We start from the raw sequence: 5,555 nt of genomic DNA, 5'->3' as shown, positions 1-5,555 counted from the left end.
TTGTTTACTGTATTTATTTAGGAATTCTAGTTGAGACATATTTTTCAAGCCACAGATGTAGAAATCTCAATAGATTTACGAAATTTGCAGCGTTTGAACTAATTCGTGGGTAAATGTAATGAAGTAGAGCTCTCCGGCCATTATCAGCCCTAAAAAAACTGTTATATAACAACGATTCTACATCTTTTGACATTGGCCTTGTTCAGTTATGATTACAACAATGAACTGCACATTGTTTTCATGTCCTGTTTTTGCATTTTTTGTAGTATATACTTTACGTTGAGAAAAATATGGATTAAATGAACCTAGAAAATGTCCATGTTTGACCCCAACCAGCATGTGTGAAAAGAAAACTGAAATCTTATATTACAGACGTTGCTTTCATTTGAATCTCAATGTAGTCTATAGAAGGAATGTGGGAAGTTGAAACATTTGCGACTGTCATAACAGCATCTTCTAACATTCGGTACGTTTGCATGCGAGACTGTAGCACATTGATCTGTGATCTACATTAAGGGACTGTTTTTTTCTGTTTGTTTGCGTGGAGAAAATCATTCAGACTTTAAATGCAGGACGGGTCCAGAACATCCACACGCACATCTCATGTGACTTGAACCCAAGGCTGAATATCTATGCAGGTACCGTAAGCGTCATCTTAAAACTCAACAGAAGTCACAGACTGCAGCGAGTGCACCTGCAGGAAACACATACAGTGAGATTATCTCAACAAACATCAAACTAACCACAGCTCCAGAAATCACAGGAGAACATCCTTCTGTGCTCTAGTGGCACGTCAAAAGACAAGAAACATCATGAGTTCATATCCCAAAAATAGATTGATTTAACATCAGTGTGTAACAAAGTGTCTGTGTTCTAGCAAAGGTTCTTCACAAAGGTTCCACTGGAGTACAAGATGTTCTTCAATAAACAACCTTTCAGTCAAAGGTTCAATACGTTTTCCATCATCTAAATATTCTTTCTAGAACCACACAGCTGGAGGAAAATCATTCGTAGAGCTTGACCAGATCACAACATTTACACGAGAATTCAGGTGATGACACATATTAAGTCTTATTTCTGTGTGCGTGCATGTTTGTAGTGTGTGCGTGTCTTTGTGCGTGTTACGATGTGTGGATGTGTGTGTTTGTGGTGTGTGCGTGCGTGTTAAAATGTGTGTGCGTGTGCATGTGTGTGTTTGTGGTGTGTGCGTGCGTGTTTAAGTGTGTGTGCGTGTGTGTGTTTCAATGGCTGTGTCAGGGAAATGTCAGGGTGTCTGGTCTCGTGTGTATGAACACATGTGAGACAGATATGTGCACTAACTCTCTCTCTCATCCTGTCGTCCGCACGGAACACAAGCATGCCACTGAACACCTGACAGGTGCGGGCGTGGTCTACTGCAACACACGCTACCTTCACACGCCACCTCATTCTTAAAAACTGTGCTGCTGCTGCAGGGCCTCGAGCACAACATCTCTCTCTATCTCTATCTCTCTCTCTCTCTCTCTCTCTCTCTCTCTCTCTATATATATATATATATATATAGGCTCTATATATGTTTTGGCCGCAGTTGGCTGGTATGTGTGCATTCAGCCAAATTTGTTTCAGTGTTTTGTTCCCAAGACTGGATCAATAGAATCTCAGTGGTAATTCTTGACATCCTGCTGTCAAACACGGCTCATGTGAATGTTTTCACGTCATGTTAGCTGTGTAATGATCTTCTGCTCTTCTTCATCTGAAGTAGATGCAGAAACCTTTCTGTGGCAACAGTTTGTGTAACCACACTTTTTTGACTAAATCCTGGTTCATGTTCATGAAGGGTTGTGTTCAAGAACTGTTCGCTGTGCAGATGTTGCATGTGTTTCTCTTGTAGGATTGTTTGTTTGTGTCTGGTGATGAGATGAACAGAATTTCGTAAACGAGGACGGAGAAGGAAAGTTTGTACTGAGTGATCACAACTCTGTCTAAACTCTCTTAGCCTTGGGCTAAGATCAGACACCTTCACTTCCTCTCTCTCTCTCTCTCTCTCTCTCTCTCTCTCTCTCGTGTGGCGTGCAGAACCGGACGGACGGGTGTGCAGGAGAGTCGCCCGCGGGGGAGTCAGTGCTGCTGTTTCTAATGACCCTCCACCTGACAGCCTGCACGACCGGGGCGTCCCCGGGAAGTAGAGGAAAAATGAATCATAACAAAAATCAAAAATAGAACTTTCTGGCACCTCTTCTTATTGACTTCATTCTTTGAGTAAATGTTCAATCAGGTTGACCTCCAGACTGTTTGCTGGTTTTTATATTGAGATGATATTCCTGAAAAAAGACTTTTTGCTGTGTTAAGGTCTGTTAATTATCACTCTGAAAAACAACTAACAAAGTTCAAAAATGTCTCCGCTGGTCATTCACCTGACATCTGACCTCAATCATCCACATATGTTCATAAGAACAGCATCAGACCAGACTTACAGCATCATCGTCATCACTTGACCAGTGCAGATTCCGATAATTCTTCTCTTTAACCCACTTACATTTTCTCTTCTTTTAGATGTAAGTTTTGGTTGTGTTAACGTTGTTGATTTCAGGTGTTGTATGTCACAGTTTATAGATTACTCTGATGGCCATCGTCAGGTGTCGGGATGCAGCGCATGCTCGTTGAATCGCACCAGATGCGTTGCGCCATGATGCATGAGAACAGAAACATGTGAGTCACAAGGACTGCAGGTCTCACATTACATTAAACGACAGAATGGCGATGTTTATACAAAGGCAGAACAGGAAGTGTTTTAATGTCATGACGGTTTTCATTGCATGCACGTGTCGTGGCGTGTTGTATCATTTGCGCGCACACAGCAGATTATTCCACATGAACGCCATCCAAGTAGCTGTCACAGAAGAGGAGAGTGTTTGATTTATTCCAGCCAAAAAACAGATGCAGAAATAACATGTCAGACTTTTAACAATCCACTTGCAGAGACTTGCGACAGTGTGTGTTTACTACTGCGCGTGCACCCATTTCACTATATTTTGGAGAAATGTGTGCCCAAAAGTGTGAAAAATGCAAGCAAAAGTATGCTTACAGGTTTCATGTAGCTGTAGCTGTGTATAAGAGTGTGGAATGTCCTCATAGATGTGTGTGATGATGTGTTGGTGAAGTGATGTGATCCTGCAGAAAGTTTATGACAGGAGCTTTGCTCTGCTTGGATTTCTTCAAAAGTACTCACAACCCATGCAATGTCGTTTTCTTTGTGTAACACCATCAGACCAATCTTGTGTTTATGGATATCTTAATCTGATGATATAACCTCTTCACAGGCCTATCTGTAACCCTCCTGTCTGCCGCCCGCGGGCTGTTTTAATAGAGATAAACCCACTCACGTCTGACGGAGATCAGTGTTTATTCTCCCTCTCTTTTGTCTCACACACAGAATACCGTGACACAGCGTTTGCCATATAGGATGCAACACAAGTCTTTTATCTTTAGCATGAATATGTCAGTTTAATTGATGGTGATGCTCTGGTGCCGAAGTGATATTCATGGGCGGAATGGGAAGCAAAATCAGCCCTGGATTATTCTGCCCACATCAGCCCTCCCCCATTTCTGTTGACTTGTTGTATGTAACGTGTCACTGCGTTACATGCATATGTGTCAGACTCGTTTACCTTCGTGTTGCATGCTTTTGCATTTATCATACGTCCGTCTGTCCAGCCCACGCGTCCATTCCGCCACCATACCATAGCGGCCCACTGGGAAAAGTTCCGGGGATCCAGATGGCCAGTCCGTCCCTGGTCACGGCCGTTCTGGACTTTGACAGAATGTCCCTCCGGTCAGTCCGCCCCAGGTGATATTGGATGAATTTTGTCCACGTTAGTGAAAACAGACAGTAAGACTCTCAGAAATCACGGCAGGTGTGACAGAGAATATAATGTCAATCCTGTGAATATAAATTAATGATGTACACTCACACTCATCTTGTTCCATTTATATATTTGCAGCAGAAATATAAATATTATAAAAATAGAGAGAACACACATTCATTTATTTGGTCTGTGAGAAACATTTCAGTTTGCATCGGCCGATCGTGACCTCAGCGCTGGTCTGGTGTATAAACAGTTTGCCAGTGTATTTATGGACAGCAGAAGTTATGCAAGAATCTCTATCTAAAGTGAAGATAGCCGTGACCGAGCGCCACAGGCGAGCGGCTCAGACTCTGCTGGGATTTCATCTGTGCCAAAACCTCAAGATATCATCACAGAGCAATACTTCAGGTTGATACATACGGTATTGTCAATATTCTTTATATGTAGTTTGGATCTTTTCTGTTATAATATTTGTTCCTGGTTTCCTGTTCTGACATATATAATTGCTCTTATAGGATTTCATTTGCTTTTAGAATCTGTTGCATTCTGAACTACTGCACCGTACGGTCACACATCTCTGAAGTAATCATTCACTTATTTCCAGAATTAGTCCAGTCAAGTGTTCATTTCTCCTGCCTTTGTTTATTTCTGTCTAAAATGAAGAAAGGCATGCATGCAATAAAATACTGTGAATACAGTTCAGTGAGAAAGAACGTGAAGTAAAGTATGTGACAACAAGACCAGTCTTATGTGTTCATATTTGATGTATGGTTTGTTAGGATATGACAATATTTGGTTGAGGTACAACTATTTAAAACTCTGGAATCTGAGGGTGTTAAAAATCGAATACGGAGAAAACTGCCATTAACATTGTCCAAATGAAGTCCTCAGCATATCATATTACTCACAAAAATAAAGTTGTAAAATATTTACTGTAGGAAATTAAGGAAGTATCTTCATGGAACATGATCTTTACGTGATATCCTCATGATTTTTAACATAAAAGAAAAATGGATCATTTCGACCCACGCAAACATTCCTGTGCTCCTCACGACTGGTTTTGTAAGTAAGAACCTCACTGAAGCACTTCTGCATTAAAACTCAAAAAAACTCCCCAAAAACTCCCAACGCACACGCATGTTTGATTTGTTGACATGAAGGAAGTTCATGCATCAAACTGCACATAAAGAGCCTCAGGGTTTGTGTTTTCTGTGACGGATGATGAAACGACACTACAAACCAAATTCCCCCAACAATCTTTCAGGGAATGCGTGGGCACCTGCTGATAGGCATCACTTCCCAAACACACAGGTAACACTGAGCACCTGCGTCCGGTTTCATATTCAACATCACATACAGCTGCTGGGTAAAAATAGAAGAGAATCAGAAAACCCATCTGAAGATGTGGACATGTACAGATTACATCTCAATGTCTCCTGCTTTGATTCAGTGATGGTTTATAGTGTGATGTGTCACGAGTTCATTCCTCAGAGAACACACATACTGATGAATGTATGGCCTGAATGTACTGCTTGTTGCATTTGTATGTACAGTTATGTGTGAATCAAGAAGAAAACACAACCCGGACTGGATCATTTGACATTTCACTTTTGGCCTTTCTTAGTATAAATCAATTCATCTGCTACAGTACAACATTACATTACACTTAATATTACTATGAGTATGTTCAAAAACACTATAGTTCTTACA

General features: G+C 41.1%; 1 long non-coding RNA gene across 1 annotated transcript; it reads right to left on the bottom strand.

The window, feature by feature from the left end:
* Positions 1 to 4,071, bottom strand: LOC130435673 (uncharacterized). Its single transcript, XR_008908828.1, has 3 exons — positions 4,018 to 4,071; positions 3,648 to 3,919; positions 1 to 694 (listed from the first exon to the last, which is right to left on the bottom strand). It is a non-coding gene; the product is annotated as an uncharacterized LOC130435673 (long non-coding RNA).
* Between the last annotated feature and the right edge of the window lie 1,484 nt (positions 4,072 to 5,555).

This window comes from Triplophysa dalaica, chromosome 14, assembly GCF_015846415.1.
Source record: "Triplophysa dalaica isolate WHDGS20190420 chromosome 14, ASM1584641v1, whole genome shotgun sequence".
NCBI classification, from domain to species: Eukaryota; Metazoa; Chordata; class Actinopteri; order Cypriniformes; family Nemacheilidae; genus Triplophysa; species Triplophysa dalaica.
This window is presented reverse-complemented; position numbering and strand designations above follow the sequence as displayed.